This window comes from Carettochelys insculpta, chromosome 8 (genome assembly GCF_033958435.1).
Source record: "Carettochelys insculpta isolate YL-2023 chromosome 8, ASM3395843v1, whole genome shotgun sequence".
Lineage (NCBI taxonomy): Eukaryota > Metazoa > Chordata > Testudines > Carettochelyidae > Carettochelys > Carettochelys insculpta.
The window spans coordinates 60,832,449-60,850,030 of NC_134144.1; the positions used below are offsets into that span (position 1 = coordinate 60,832,449).

At 39.6% G+C, this 17,582-nt stretch overlaps 1 long non-coding RNA gene across 1 annotated transcript in view; it reads left to right on the forward strand.

Moving 5' to 3' along the window:
- The window catches only part of LOC142016641 (uncharacterized), a 105,450-nt gene that overhangs the window by 77,919 nt on the left and 9,949 nt on the right, over positions 1–17,582 (forward strand). Inside the window, exon 2 of the long non-coding RNA XR_012646349.1 lies at positions 13,787–13,881. This is a non-coding gene — a long non-coding RNA (uncharacterized LOC142016641). The remainder of the gene's footprint in view (positions 1–13,786; positions 13,882–17,582) is intronic.

Genomic DNA, 17,582 nt, shown 5'->3' on the forward strand with positions numbered 1-17,582 from the left:
TTATTGAAAACTCACCCTTTCCTTGGAACAGTTTTAATTTGGATGAGTCAATTTTCTGACAAAACCATATTTGTTTTTTTTACATAAAATATAGACATGAAATATAAGCATTACAGTGAACAAGTAACAGCAGTTTGTTTCAACATGCTCATTCCCTCCACAAGCCCAGTCCTGACAACAATTTTCCTCTTGTGAAAATCCATTGACTTGACTGAAGCTAGCTATGGCCTGATTCTGAATAAATGTGAAATTAGCTAATTCTCAAAATATATCGAGTTAAGTCATATCAGTGTAATTTTTGTTGTGCATAAATACATCAGAAAATAATTAGGATACCGGCAGAAGTGATTTTAGAGTAAACCTTTTTCAGTTAAAGCACTTTGGTTTCCTCTATCGTTGGAAACAAACGCTGTCAGCAATTCCGCAGTCTGTCTGCCTCAACTGGAGTATTTATGTCCAATTCTGGGCTCAACATTTGAAGAAAGACATGGAGAAAAAGGAGAAGGTCCAGAGAAGGGCAACAAGAATGATTAAAAAGTAACAGCGAGATAGCCGTGTTAGTCTGTATTCTATCAAAACAAAAAAGCAGTCCTGTAGCACTTTAAAGACTAACAAAATAGTTTATTAGATGATGAGCTTTTGTGGATCTGAAGAAGTGGGTCTGTCCCACGAATGCTCATCATCAAATAAATTATTTTGTTAGTCTTTAACGTGCTGTATGACTGCATTTTTTGTTTTGAAAGAATGATTAAAGGTCTAGAGAACATGAGCTATGAGGAAAGACTGAAAGAATTGGGCTTGTTTAGAAAAGAGAAGGCTGAGAGGGTACATGATAGCAGTGTACAAGTACATAAAAGAGGGTTACAAGTAAGGAAAAAAAATGTTCTTCTTGGCCTCTGAGGATAGGACAAAAAGCAATGAGCTTAAACTGCATCAAGGTTTAGAATGGATATTAGAAAAATCTTCCTTACGCTCAGGGGCTACGTCTACACGAGCCCCAAACTTGGAAATGGTCACGCAAATGGCCATTTCGAAGTTTACTAATGAAGCGCTGAAATGCATATTCAGCGCTTCATTAGCACGTGGGCAGCCGCGGCACTTCGAAATTGACGCGCCTCGCCGCCGCGCGGCTTGTCCCAACGGGGCTCCTTTTCAAAAGGACCCCGCCTACTTCAAAGTCCCCTTATTCCTATGGAAGGATAAGTAGGCAGGGTCCTTTTGAAAAGGAGCCCCGTTAGGACGAGCCGCGCGGCAGTGAGGCGCGTCAATTTCGAAGTGCCGTGGCCGCCCACGTGCTAATGAAGCGCTGAATATGCATTTCAGCGCTTCATTAGTAAACTTCGAAATGGCCATTTGCGTGGCCATTTCCAAGTTTGGGGCTCGTGTAGACACGGCCAGGGTGTTTAAACATTGGAATAAATTGCCTAGGGAGGTTGTGGAATCTCCATCATTGAAGATATTTACGAGCAGGTTAGACAGACATTTATCAGGGACTGTCTAGATGGTACTTGGTCATGCTGAGAGCAGGGCTCAGTGATCTCTCAAGTTCCCTTTCAGCTCTGGTGTTCTATGAGTCTGTGACTCTAAATCACAAATCAGTTTATACAGACACTACACATTTTATAGTTATTGAGTATAAACCCAGGTTTATATCTGATAATGGTTCATGACATTATATATTTTTCCCAAGAGTTTTTAAAAACTGCTTCTGTAGCAAATAACTGTACCCTCATTCCAGACTTATTTTTTTTCTTCCTGCTGAAGGGCCAAGTACAAAATGTTCATGGAGACTGTGTACCTGGCTCCAGGGTCTGCTTAAGGTACATTGATAGGATTGCGTTAGACAACTTGCACCACCCCTACTCATGCTGTACCTCTTTTCTCTGGAGAAATTGTTTGTCTATCTTGCTACTAACAGAAACAATTCATAAACACTAAAGACTAGATTGGAATTTTACAACCTCCCCTAGAAACACATGGAGGAGGGAATTATGTCTGCGTGTCATAATTTGTTGTTCACTTGTTCCCAGGAATAAAATAGTGTACTATTTACATACAACAACAATAAATTAAATTCTCCTCCGCACTGGCTCAGTAATTCTGACAATGCATTTTGAGGGTGCAGTTAAGGCCCATTCTTCACTACTCTCTACTCTTTCTACCAACCATGCTTTGTTCGGTCTCTCTACTGTGTTCTGACCAGCAATCTGGGTAGTCTGCACAGAGGATTTAAGAAAATCTTGTGTCCTTCTGCTTCTCTGCAAGGGCATGTTTGCAATAGCAATCTTGCTCAAGTATTTTTTTTAAAAAAGCCATTTAAAAATTCTACACATTTACTGCAGTTTTGGAGTGCATTGTTAACTGGAGACATCATTAAATTTATATTAAACAATTGTAGAAATAAATTTTAAATTCAGGTTCAGTTATTACATTTAAATTAAAATTCTGCTATGAAATTACGAAGGATTTTGGGGTGGCGAAGATTTCATCTTTCATCATGTCCTCTCTGATATTAAAATATTTTGACATGGGAAGGCAGAACTGATTACTAGTATAAAAACTGTCATGCTTTCTTGTTGATGTCTACGATTTTAATGGGTTACATTTTGTTGTAACAGAACGAACAACTAAGTAAAATTGTAGGTGCTAGAAAGCCTCCAGGAATAAAAGTCCAGAGGGTTTATTAGGGTTTCCTTGGCAGAACAGCAGTTCTGTGATGTAGTCTGGCAAGATAACTCCATGTTTATCAAGTAACATTTTTTTTTTCTTTTTGGGGTCCTGGTTCATGGCTTACTGTATTTTAAACAAACTGATAAGGACTAAAGTATGGGCTATTATCTTGGCATTTAACTCTATGAAATCAGATTTAACATTTTACTCTGCAGTAAGAATGAACATCACTAATATTTTTTCTCTGACTCAAATAAAAATGAAGATTTGTGAGTGTAAAATAAATAATGAGGGCCTAATCAAATCCTTTTTTCCTTTTTCTTTTCACCTTCTACTGCTTTGTCGCATTGCATACTAAAAGTCACAAGTGAAGGAAGCTTCCACCGTTTTTCAGGGGAGGCTTTTCCGTCACCTAGTTCATGTTACATATATTCAACTGGTCCTGACTTTGGACCAGATCATCTGCTGTTGTCAGTCAGTTACCTGTGACAAAACTCGTTGAGCATCTACACACAAAATGAATTTTGTCTACAGAAATGGTTAACAAAAAAGCCATGTAGATGCTCTAGGGGGCCCTTTTGCTGACAAAGCAGGTCAAAAGATTGATCTGCTTGTATGTGTATACATGATCTATCAACAGAAGATTTGTCAGAACATCTCTTCTGACAGTCATTTCTGTAGACAGGTGCTTCTAATGTCTAGAAAAGGCAGCTTGAATTCAGGGAACCTGAGCTCAGAGAAAGCCCCTAAGAAAATGGAAAGCTAAATAAGCTGACAAAAAAGGAGTCCCTTTTGGAGTTCACGCAGGTTCGAGCCAGACAGGCAAGTTATTTTGAGATAACAGCTGTTATTTTGAAATAATTTTGTTGTTATCTACACTATGCACACTCTATTTTAAAATGAATTCGAAATAGGGGATGCATTATTTCAAAATGGATAAATCTCACTGTTAAGACATGATAGCATTTATTTTGAAATAAGTGCTATCATTTTGAAATAGCTAAGTGCTGTTTCAAAATACATGTTTGGCTGTGTCTCCGTGTGCATTCCTCCTTTGAAAAAGGCATGCAAATGAGGGAAATCGGGAATGCAATAAGGTGCAGATTTACATATCTGGTGCCTCATTTGCATATTATTCTTTTGAAAGAAAATAGTGTAGATGCTGCTCTTTCCAAAGTAAACCCCATCTTCGAAAGAACTCTTCTTCCTATTTATTTTATTTACAGTTGCTAATGCACAGGGTTGCTGGATTCCACTGGTTTCCATCTGTCTATTTTTTCTTTGAACCAATATAACTACAGTAACACACAAGGGCACATGATGCCACATAACATTGACTCTAAAAGCCATCCAGTCCAAGTGGTGTTAAATTTCAATCGGCCGACCCCATGAATTCGAAGTACGCAAGTGCAGTTATCTAAATTACCCTCTTCCAGGAGACTGGCTTGGTTATGACAGTCTTGTGGCCCAGTGAGATGAAGGAGGGTCATTCGTGCAGCCCACTCAGTAGCCTCGGTTGCCCATTGCTATCTTAAGCCCCTATGAGGATGAATGAAACAAGTGGAAGCAAAAATCTCTTTGTAAGAGGGTCAAGAAAAATCTCGAGAGTTAGGATCTACTTGCTTTCAGACAGAAAGCTCATAGCAGGATTGAGCCAACAGATAGTGCAGACTTTGGAATAGGGAAATTTATATGCAATTCTCCTCTGAATATCGTCTTTCAGAGTTTAAATTATATTGCAAAACAAACACGACCCCAATGCTTAAAAAGTTCAATGGGAACCTGTAGTTTTTTTTTGATGGATAACGTATGTACTTATCTTGAAATTTCATCTGTATATTTAATACATTTGTAAATGACTATTGTATTTAATTAGCAAACATCTAATTAGACCAAGATTTGTCTAGCATCTCCTGTTTATTAAATTAGAAAACATTTTCAATTTTAATTAACATGGCATTTTCTCTAATCATTTTAATGAAATGCCATCTGCAGTCCTAATAATATTTTGTGGAGCACCAACTGATTGACATCTTGATGATACTTTATCTTCTAATAGTCACATCATTTTAAAAACTAAGAAGAATGAAGGAGTGTGTATATTGTACGGCTGAGTTATATGTAGACCATCTGTCAGAAAAAGTTACAGAATTAAATTAAGGACTGCTATGAGCAGTATCAGAGTCGTGGAAGCCCTGTTCTGTTAGACGCTGTAGTGGAATTGTATCCATACATTTGTAAGAGACAGCCTCTGACATAGACAGACATATAGTCATTAAGTATATTGTCTCCATTTTGCAGATGAAAGCTGGAATTTTTAAAAGATTTTTAGACTCAGAGGGGTAACCATATTAGCCTGTAGCTTGACAAATGACAAGCAGTCCTGCAGCACCTGAAAGACTAACATTTATGTATTAGGTAATGAGCTTTTGTGGGTAAAATCAAAATCTGAATAAGTAGGTCTTACCTCAAAAGCTTATTATGTAATAAATAAATTTGTTAGACTTTAAGGTGCTATAGGATTGCTTGTCATTTGTAAAGGTTATAAAAAGTGCGGTTTGACATTATTTATTAAGGACCATCTCCTATTCACATGCATTGTGGCTCTTGAATGATTGAGGATTTTTTCCCCAATTTTGAAAAAAATGGCTGCTCTTGCTATTTTAATTGCCAACCCCTGGTATAGTTCTAGTAACTTATGAAGTGTTAGGGCTTGTCTACACTACCACCTTCCTTCAAAGGAAGGATGGCAATTAGGGTGTTGGGAGTTTACTAATGAAGTGCTGCTGTGCATAGGCAGCATTTCATTAAGCAAATTCCACCCCCCACCCCTCGCAGCAACTTCAAAGTTTTAAACTTCAAAGTACTGGTACGCGGCTCACCCACTGGTACTTCGAAGTGCTGGGGCAACTTCGAAGTCCACTTACTTCTCCCGAGGAGTAAGGGAACTTCGAAGTACCGGAGGGTGAGCCGTGGCTAGATGCATGCCGGTACTTCGAAGTTGAAAACTTCAAAGTTGCCGCCGGGTGGGGTGGGGAGGAAGGAATTCATTAGTAAACTCCCAACACCCTAATTACCATCCTTCCTTCAAAGAAAGGTGGTAGTGTAGACAAGCCCGTAGTGTAACTCAGAACAGAATATGGACAATTTTTCCCTTCAAACAGCAAATTATTTTTAAGAGGAATTACAGAGAAGCTGATTTTCAAATAGGCTGACCTCAGTGGGTACTGCAGTTACCTGAAAATTGGCTGTATAGCACCTCAGACTGGAATGCTTTTGAAAAAGCAGGTAAGAGGGAATGTGTTTATTCACAGATTATGTGTGTGTTTCTACATTTACTGCTTTGCGTTTTGTTGTATTTTGTCTTTGACACTTTATGGAACAATACATATTAGACCAAGCACACAGTAGACCCATGCTTCCTGCCAATAACACAAGCAGAACTTCTAGACGTGGTGAACCTCATTTGTCACGCTGTCATTTCCCTGCCATTTCTTTCTAGGCTAATCTCTCAGCTTTAGCTGCAAGAGTCAAAGAAAAACGTGGGCACTGCTAAAATTTTTTAGTGTAAAAAAAAATGCTGCTCTAATTTGGAAATGTTGGGGCTGTGCCTTCGCATATTTTGTAATTGTATCATTACAGGAGGCCTAAATTGATAACATTGAAATCTGCATTCAGAAATATAATCTGAATTGCTTATGTTAAATCTAGTTGGATTTAATGTCTTTTCCATCCACTGTTCCGTATATTGTTTTGCAATCTGCTCTGCCAGCATAGACAGAATGGAGTAACATCGATTGTTAACATTTGCTACAAATTGTTCATATTCGTTAAAATTCTTATTTCTGTCCCATAACATCGCATTTTATGAAGGATCTGCTTCATTTGGTTTTCAAATGAATGCACAGTCATTGAATGCATCTGTTAGTTATGTATTCCATTCCTTCTTTTTTTTATTTTTAAATAGAGTATGTCACCTGCTACTGAGCTAGATGCGAGTTGTAAATCTTGCTGGAGTGCCGATGAATTTTTAAAATCTTTTTTTTTTCCTTTAAACAATAAAGTAGAAAAATGCAGATTCAAGTATGGCAAAAAGAATACATTTAGGGTGAAATCTTGTCTCTGTTAAAATCAATGGATTTTGCCATTGACTTTGGTGAGCCAGGATTCCACCCCTTGTCTCTTACCATGGTGGAGTGTTTCATGTCTCTTCCTGTGCTCTCGTTTGAGGGACATCCAGCCCCAAGTAACACAGTATTGTTTCCTATAGAAGGGTGGGGGGAAGGAATTCTTGTAACTAGACTGCCTGTCTGGGACCAGCGAAGCCTTTCCAGAGCCAGGTCTTGAGAGAATAAACCCCTCACCCTCTTTCTTGCCACCTCTTCCCCCATCCTGTTTTAAGTTGCTTGAACTGACTTCATTGATATCTGGGGAGCACATCAGGTGCCATCATAAGGACAATACCAAGAACAAGAGTGTTGTCCATTTGGAAATCAGAGTTGTTCAGTGAGTTAAAATACTAGTGTAGACTGTGGACCCTGAGGCTACGTCTGTAGTAGCCCCTTCCTTTCAGAAGGGGCATGGTAATGAGCGAGTTGGGAAGACGCTAATGAGGCACCACTATGAATATGCAGCACCTCATTAGCACAATGGCAGCACATGCGATTCAAAAGTGCCACTTTCAAATTGCGCACAGTCTGCGTAGACAGGAGCCTTTTGAAAGGATCCCCAGACTTCAAAAGCCCCTTCTTCTTCTTTGGTCTGCGAGGGGGGGGGTTCTTTCGAAAAGCCCCCATCTACGCAGGCAACATACAATTCAGAAGCAGCACTTCCAAATCGTGCGTGGTGTCATTATGCTAATGAGGCACTTCATATTCATGGCAGTGCCTCATTAGCATCTTCCCAATTCTCTCATTACTATGTCCCTTCCGAAAGGAGGGGCAAGTGTAGACATACCGTGAGTGCGTGGGTGTGTGGTGGCGGTGGTGGTTACAGGGACAATACTGAGGATGCAGCTGATGTTGCTTTTTCCCCTTCTTTTGGATGGTACAGTATTGTGACTTGCTTTTCTTCCTTTTAACTTATTAGTAACCTGGCCTTGAGCTACTGAGAACACTTAGGCATCCATCTGCAACAAAGAAGCTTCTTCAGTTGAATATGCAAAGCTGAGCTTCACTTTTGAAATAGTAAAACTAGATGTGAAATAGCTGTAGAAGGCCCTTTGTAACCATGGGTCTCAGAACTTCATACCTGACCTGTGGACTTTCAGCCCTCTTGCATGTGATATACCTTCCTTTGCCTGCTGGACAGTGTTTTGGAGAACTTTGAATTCTCGTGGCCTTTCAGGGTCATATGGGGTCGGTATCTTAAGAGGTATAGGCTGATATCTGAAAAATGGGACTCATCACCTCTGTGGGACTGTGATGAATTGATACATTTTTTAAAATAAATCCCAGGGAAAGGAAAATTTGGGGAGTATGGAAGTATATGTATAGAAGTGTGAGAAACAAACAATTTACAATTTAAAATAACAGAGCCTAGGATCATTTGGTAGAGGCTCTATAGCTTGACAGCACGTGAAAGTGTGCATTGGTATAAATAAATTATGATAGAAAAGTTTCATCAGACCTTATACGCTAATATTTTTATCCGCTCCTCATTTTTGTCACAGTTTCAGACCTCTCCCATGTTTGCTCACTTTATATGAAATTTTAAAATGTTGGGTTTTTTCAGAGAGTGGTTAGTAAAATCTCTCATGAGACTGTATAAGAGGGTTTGCTGCACTTGTTACAACAGCCAAAGATAGCTTAACGTTTAAGTGCTCTGAAATTGAAGTATGCTATATAAGTGCTAAGTGTTATAAATGCAAAAGCAAAGCAATGCAACACTCGTTGTCCAGTTCTGTTCTGAGTCATGTCCAACAGGTAAGAGTTCTGTCTCTAAAAAGTTGGAGCAGTGCCCGCAGTCATTGCAGCCTTTTGTGCTCTCCACAATATTGTGGAAAGTAAAAAGGAGCCCTTCATCCAGGGCTGGGCTGTGGAAACTAGCACCGGGTACATGCATCTGCCTTCTGCCCCTTGCCACCAGGCACAAAGGGATGGGGTACGAGTCAGGGAGGTCTTACGTGAGGCCTTTGCTCCAGGCCTGCAGTGACCCTCCTGCAGCCACCCTCCCCCAATACACACCCTCTTCTGCACCCCTCCACCACCTCCTCCCACACCACACACACTACTGTAGTACTATAGAAAAATAAACGTTATTAAAAATAAACTTTACATTATAAACTTCCAAATGTGCAGTCAACTATATGCAAGGGGGAAACTATATACAACAGGAATCCAAAGGTGGCACTGGGGGAGGGTCCAAACTTGGGGGAGGGCACAGGGTGGGATGGGGGACTCAGTCATCTACCTGGGTGAGGGGCTGGGAGGGTTGCCTCTACCGCCCCAGGTCCTGGTGCTAGCATGCTGTCAGCTTCCTGCCACGTGTTGTTGGGGGCACATTTCCTTACACATGGCTGGCAGTGACCATAGACCCCCCGCTGGGGCAGCTAGAGCATCTCCACCCTCCTGCGGGCTGCTTTCACGGTGGACCCCCTATTTTGAAAGAGCGAAACACGGAGCATCTACACACATCCTATTCCAAAGTTACACTTGGAGATAGGGTACTATTCCCTATACAGGACTGGAAGAACAACTTCAAAATGAGGCCCTGTTATTTCAATCCTGATTTTGAAGTAGCATGTAATGTGTGTAGATGCTCCATGGGGCTTTTCCAAAGGAGACCTTATTTTGAAGTTATCTTCTAAATAAATTGCTAGTGTAGACATGGCCTCTGTGTGACAAAATAATGGCAAAGGGCCAGCTCTTGCAATTAGATCCATGCATGCTGAGCTGTGCAGTTGAATGTAGTTCCGCTGACCTTGAGAAGCATCCACACACTATACAGATATGCCCACCACTGCACTGCCATGCACTGCCACTCACTTTTGAAATAGGGCAATAAATAATAAGTTTCTCCAGATTGGGGGGGAAGACCAAAAAGACCCTCTTCTCCGCCTGTCACTCTAACCACTTCACTTCCCACATTCCTTTGTATCCCTCTCTGTTCACCATTGTATTAAGTGCTAATGTCAATTCTGCAACTTCAAGTCTCTTTGTAGGTCTTTCCCTCTTGTTGCATCTAACAACCCCCTCCCCCCTCCACACACCTTTTGCTCCTTCTCCCACCTATGATTTCTTCCAGGCTATCCCAGTACATATGCAACTTCCTGTCCAAATTGATCTGTGAAGCTCTATACCTCTTCAGATCTACTCCTGCCATCATGTCTACCAGAAATCTGCCATCCAGTGATGGATTGAGTGATGAGCAGTCAGGGACAGTGATTTTCAGTTGGTTAGGTCTGGATGTTTAACATGACTGTGTGCCAGAGTTAGCGGTTGCACATTGCTGCTATATCCAGGGAGAATTAATGGGACTCCTATGCTCTTTCTGTGTTCTGACAGGTAAGTTACTTAACCCCTTTACCTCTCTCCTCTGTACACAAGCAGTTACAGTGGCTGTTGAGAACAACAAGAAGTCTTGTGGCACCTTATAGACTAACAGATATTTTAATATTAAATATCTGTTAGCCTATAAGGTGCCACAAGACTTCTTGTTGTTCTTGAAGCCACAGACTAATATGGCTACCTCCCTGATACTAGTGGCTGTTGAGTTTTGGGACTGAGCCAGAGATGGAGTGGCATCCCTCTGCTCTCCCTGTGTGGCCAGAATTATAACAGGAGTCCTTACTCCCCTGGACAGCCATGTGAGAACTATAATAATGTAGCCCTTATTTGACCAAATACATGTTCAGGAAAGCTGAACCCATCTGGAACCATTATACTATGCAAGAACTAGCCTACACATCTATGTGATGTTATAATCCTCTCTTCTACCTCCTTCATACATTTCAGCTACCAATCAAAATAGCATTATTATGCTGCACGGTCATCGACTGGTCAATTATCTACTCTTCTGAGTGTTCTTTATCATACACAGTGCCATTCATTGGATTGGCTCTTTCATATAATGATGATTGCCCATGATTATGGTGCTTATACTCAACACTTATGCAGTGTTTTTATGTAACATGCTCTCTGAGGCTCTTAAATCATTTTGTCGACATTTATGTACTGAATGCTTCTCCATTGCAATATAATTATATCCAATATGCAGACGGAAGACTGAGGTATAGTCAAAAGGCAGGAGTGTTCAGTCTGAGAACTCCTGCCCCTATGTCTCTTGGCTAGCACTCTTTTCCAACTGTACAGATTAAAAACAAACTCTTAAATTTATCTTCATTTAGATAGTTGGGAGTTGGAGTTGGGGTTGTGGACTCTGTGGTGGGTCAGGGATGAGGAGTTTAGACAAGGGAGGTGGAACTCAGGGGGTCTGGACTGAAGAGGAGGTTGAAATATGGGAGGAGGTACGTCTTTGGGCCGGGGGTGGGGTTTCAGAGTGGGGCTTAGAAATATGCAAGATGGCTCTTGGCTGGGAAAGGATTTTGGCCTGTGGGGGATGTAGGATTATGGATCCAGGAGGAAACTTTGGTACAGGAGTAGACTCAGGGCTGGGTCAAAGGGGTGGGAGGAGGAGTGGGGTGCAGGCTTTAGGTGAGATTTTGGGTGGGGCAGGAGATTGCGGTGTGGGAGGAGTTCGGGGGAGCAGGATCAGGGCAGCCTTGACCTCAGCTTGCTCCCCATTAGCAGCAGCATGTCCCTTCACTCCTAAGTAGAAGCACAACCAGATAGCTCTGCCTGGTGTGCACCATCCCAGCAACTCACGTACCACAAGAGCTTCAGAGTCGTGTGCAGGGAAGCGGGTAGAGGTCAAAGGAACATGGAAACTGCACAGAGCCTGCTAAGCAACCTGCGAGCCTTAACAATTATAATTTTAATGGCCTGGGTGCAGAATGGAGCCATCAGAATTCCTTTTGTGTGGAAGTTCTGGACATCTGGCAATTCTAGTTGCTAGTGGAACATCAACTTTTTATTTTTGTTTTGTTTTTAATGAAAACAGATGAACTGAGGAATCCTTTCCCTCATCCTGTGTCTGACTGGTGTATATACACTGAGCACTGCCTGTCACAATGGGGCCTTAGTCTTGTTTGGGGCTATTCAGTGCTACTGAATGATAAAAATGATATCAATTTAAAATCTTTGAATAACATTATATTGTGAAGGCTTGCAAGGAAGCTGTGAACAACTGTTGCCTGCAAAGAACTGTCTCATGTTAAAAATGTATCATGTTCTTTTTTAGATTTACAGCTTAATTCTGCACTTCACAACATTCCTCATTTTTCACTTCTGATGCAAAGTTACAGTAATCTTGACTAAAACCCAATCAATCCCATTTCACCAAAGACAGAATATTAGATGAGTGATAAATTAATTAAACTTCATTTATTTCACAAATCATACTAGAGAACAATCTGCTGTACTGTGAATCAATACTAAGCCATGTTTCACTTTAAATGAATAGGCATGTTTTGTGATGCTGTAACCTTGATTCTTTTTCAAGTCGTTTGTTTGCCAGTTCGTAAAATTCTGTAATCTGCAATTTTATGGACTAACAATTTTACAGACATTACAGCGATTTACTGATGTCTTGTTTTCTGTTTCAACATTATTACAGTGTTTCCTATAGGTTTACTTAAAATTTTTCATTATATTTCCTCTGTTTCAGATATTTATAATAAGGGGGTTGTATTGATCAAATAGTGTATCGGTAGAAAAGGTTTCACTGGAGATCCTAGCTTTCTGGCTTTCTCCCTTTCTGGAAGTGTTTTAAGCCTAGGCAAAATCTAGCCCTTTCATATTACTCAGAAACATCATCGGCTTATACCCTACAATATTTAAAATCATAGATATAGCCATTTCTGCAAATGTATTGCAGCTTTAGATTTCCTTCAAAAATAATAATAATAATAAAAAAAGGAAAACTAAGGGTGAATGCTAGATCTGTTTAAGACAACAGCAAAATTCTCATGGGTTTCAGTGGGCAGTATGTGGGTAGAATTGCATGTCTTATTAATGGTGAAGCTATGTTAGACAAAATCTTGGGGATTGAAAGTTAAGGCTGACATACTTTTTTAAACCTATATGCTATCATAATAATCACAGTTAATGTACCTTTTATATATTGTAGTTTTGTCAGTAGTTTGAATGCATCTGCATATATTATTATTTTACTATAGTAACTTAAAAGTGGGATAAATTGAGACAATTTACTCACTTTACGGACTTAAACATGATTTTTAGTATGTTTTTGATAAACATACTCTAATAGGTTAGATCGTAATTATGTCTTAATCTTTTTCTTTTACTATAGTGTAACTCATTCCCATGACCTTCTCATGTTGCATCATATATACTTGCTTGAAATACAGAACAATGTACACCACATAGTCTGACTGCAATTTGTTAAACCAATAATGGGGAAATTCCTTCCATATTTATAAATTAATCCAACTGAAAGAGAACCCAAATGTTTTTATTTTACTACTTCTCTTCTCCTTTTAATGTGCCCACTGCCCAGAACCTGCAGTGATGGTATCACTTACAGGTGGTAGTGCAGCAGATATATTTAAAGGAAAAGGGAAAAAGTGTAACAAAATCATTCATATTAGAAATGGGATGTCCACGTTTTGTCCTGAAAACATCACCCACTTGAAAAGCTTTTTTTCATGTGAGGTCCTCCATCAACTGTAATGAATCTAGTCAGGATTCAGGGATATTCAAATGAGCAAGAGTTTTGAGCCTTGAAACCAAATGCCTATTTCTGTGTGCTTTGTTCACAGGAGGGTGGACTCTCTGACAACGACCTCTTTGACAACCATTCCCTTTAAATCAGATGAGCAAGATTTGATGCATAAAAAGAGTTTGAACTATTTATGATCTCAGCACAAGCAACCAAAATACACATTATGAATGAAGTTCATTCCTCAGTTTGTTTGCACACACTTTAATGTGTCAGTGTCTTACAGTTATTTTGTTCATGAAATATGCCTGTTGTCTCTGCAGATGTGTTAAATATTCAGCGTTTTTGCTAATTGTCAATGCCTTTACTCTTGCAGATACAGAAGTGGTGTATAAAAATAGGAATGGACATGTTGTAAAACTGAATGTAGAAACAAATACAACCACATTATTATTGGAAAATACAACATTTGTAAGTAAAGCATCCTTATTATACTCATTACAATTCTATGTGTACGTTGTAAATGGCATCCAGTAAATAGTTACTTGGATTTTGTCTACAACAGATAAGGAATGTAGTGATTAAAGATGATATTAGAGATGGAATCACCACCCATTCCACAGCTGATTCAAGATTTTTTCTGTCCAGTATATTCTCATGTGCTTGGCAGGTAGTCTGACACAGGCCCTTGTAGGCTCATTCTTGCAGTGATGACTACAGTGAATCTTGCTAATGGGTATAAGTATAGTTTATAATAAATATGGGGAAAATATATTAAGACATTTAAATATATTCCCTGGGTATGTTTGGTCAAAATTTGAAATTCAAAAATATCAAAATTTGAAAAAAAAACCCTATATTGTTGATTGAAAAATGAGGAAATGTTTGAAAAAAAATCAGTGATCTTTTCACATTTTGCTAACATTACTATAAAGTCAAGCAGCTCTAATAATTACATAACAAGAAAGCATACATATTTCTCATTTTCACTAATCTCTTTCTATTTACAAGCTTCTCTAAGCTTAGCTTATATAGTCTTTGTTGAGGTACATGTCCTTTTGAGTTTCTTGTAACATGTCTTGCAAGTAGGAGGATGCTACCTCAATAATAATACAGGCTGAACCTCTCTCATCTGGACCCCTCAAGACCTGACCGGTGCTGGCTGAGAGAATTTGCCAGACAATGGAAAGTCCATTTGTCTAGCACATTACCAACACTTCCAGTGCTTATTGGGCTCTTAGAAGATGTTTGGGGGTAAATTACAGCTAAAGAACAGCACAGAACACTGAGAGCCAGGACTGGTGGCTGTAAACAAAGTTTATGAGACCACTGGAAATTTGGCCACACACATGGTAAGTGGTCATCCAGCTAACTAAAATCATGCTGGACTTTGGATGTTGCCAGATGAGAGTTCCATATTATAGAGATTCAACCTGTAATTCTTAGGGAAGGGATAGGCTCAGTGGCCTGATCATTGGCATGCTAAATCTAGCATTGTCAGTTCAATAACTAGGGGGTCATTTAGGGATTTGGAGCAAATATATTAAAAATTAAAATCTGTCAGGGATGGTGATAGGTCCTGCTGTGAGGACAGGAGACTGGACTCAATGACCTCTAAAGGTCCCTTCCAGTTCTATGAGATAGATATATCTCCATATTGCTTAAATTTTCCTGTGTTTTACTTCATCCCATTATTCCCAGTGAAATCCTCATTTCATCAATTCTTACAGTACATATTTCATGCTTCTCAATTCTTCTTCCCAAACTGTCACTTTGATCTTTCTGAATTCATCTCAGTTTTGGGGGATCAAAGTGTCCAGGACTTGATCTCAAGACTAATTTTCAAGAAAGCCACATGTCAAGGGATTATCGCCTTCCTGGTCTGTACTGAGAAGCCTTTGCCAATTAAGTCCAAAGTTACTTTGGCTTTCCTTGCTTCCTGGAATGTAACTTCCTTTCTCTTCCCACATCAGGAGAATGCTTTGTGTCAGGAATGCCAGATCCCAGCCACCTGCTTCCTCTGAACACTTCAGTTAACAGTAGGAGACTCCTTTAGCCAATGCTATTGGTATAGGCCGTCAAAAAAGTTGATAGTCTTGTGGACTGAGCATCAGAAAGAAGGGTTGGGAGGGATTGTCTGAGGAGGGTTTCTGTGAAACCCAGAGTCTCTGGATCTATTTAAGGGGTGGTGCACCTTCTATGCCACCCATGCCTCAAGACACAATCTGAAACTGAGAAGGTCTGACAGTACCACTTATGAATGCCTCTCTTTGTCCACTTGAGTAAAAATGCTCCTTTTCTATAGGGGGAAAATGGAATTTCAGAACAGATTGATGTAGACAAGCAGATGTTGCTTTTTACTGGTTTTGCATTAGGAAGGAGCAGTTGAACCCCAGATTGCCCAGACTGACTTCAGGGACCAAAACAAATACTTTTAATTAGAATTTGGCAACTGATCAAAGATGCATAATATCCAACGAACTGTCCAAAACACCTATATTTGGAACAGTGGCAATGAATAGAGATATGATATGTCTGTTTTTCACAAGAAACTCGTTTGTGTGCAGTATGTGAGCATAATAGAAAGCTGGAAGCACAAATGAGGTAGATTCTAGCCAAGGTCAGACATAAGTGGAATAAAAAAAAAGCTCAAAGTGGAACAGACGCCTAAAAATTACTTGAAGGTGTACAACAGAGGGGAATTTTGATGTACCTGACAATTTTCTGTCTGAGCTGAATACACAACAAACAACCCTAACAAAGGGTCAGGATGTAACAGCAGCCTAATGCAGAACTGCAATCCAAAAAACTCTCACCTCTCTAATCTCTACCCTCTAAAATGCTGTGACTTCTCCACACTGCTAGATGCACTCTTTCAAGGCTGAAAACCTGAATTACTAACCATAATTCCCCTTTCATTGTCACATCTGCTTACCCATTAGTGCATGAATAGAAGTACTGCTGGGTTAATACCCTTCACAGCTGTCTTGTGATCCTCAAAGAGATGGCGCACCATAACACAGTCCCATCCTTGAGAAGGGATTTCATTGTGAAATATTCCTCTATCTTTCATTCTCTCCCCCCGCACCCAACCGCGCTCCATTCAAACAGCCAGGTGTGCGTGTTTCTTAGTGAGATTGATAATGTCCCATTAGAAATCATCCCACCATAACAAACTTCTTTTGTGTGCACAACAAAAGAGGCAGCCATGTCTCTTGATTGCTGCCTGAATTGTTTGTATTTGAACCCTCATCTTATCAGTGAATATCATCTTACTTTATTACTAATCCCCTGAAGCACACACTGAAGCATAGAGGCCCCCTGTATGCAGCTCAGACGTTTTTGCTTTACTGCTTGAAGATTGCCATTTTGTGAAGCGTGTTTTCTTTTATCCTACTTAGTGTCACTTTCTGTCTAAAATGCAGAGGCAAGGCCTTTGAAAGACATTCACTGTGTGTCTTCCAGCAAAACTCAGGCAGTTTCTGGGATCATTAGTAAGTTCTGTGTTATGTGCATTACAGAAAAGTTTTTTTTTCTTCCTTAATAAAAAAACACCACTTTAGATTTTCATCAAGGTGTAATGGCGCTGAAATTTATTATGAAGTTTTGGTGATTTTTTTTTAAATCTCTGATTTCTCTTCCAAGCAGATTGTCTTTTAAACGTCTCTGTAGAGAACAGCCGAATTTTTTCTTCTCAGTCATCCTATAGATTTATTCAAAGACTGTTAAAATTTACTAGATTTTAGTACAATTAAGCTATTTGTTGCCTCTGAATATAAGTGGAGAAGATGGAATACTTTCTATAATCAGCCTGTTAGCAAAACACCGTAATGGTTAACAATGTATTGAGAGGGAAAATTACAAAATTGTTTCAATAAGCACCATAAATAGTCTATAAGCATCTCTGTAGGTTATTTGTTAGATGCATTTTGTGAACTATATCCTTTATGTTCAGTGTACCTGTCTGACTTTATCAGTGAATAACGTGCCTGCTCTAGCTGGGCAATAAACAGTTAATACTTGAAACCAGTGGTATTCAAATATTAACAGCTGGAAGGAAAGCAAATTTAATACTCCATGGAACCAAAGAGACTACTAGTATCTAATCACAACATGGCATCTGGAGTTTATGTTGTGATGCTGTATCCATGTGTGATGGCAATGCATATTGT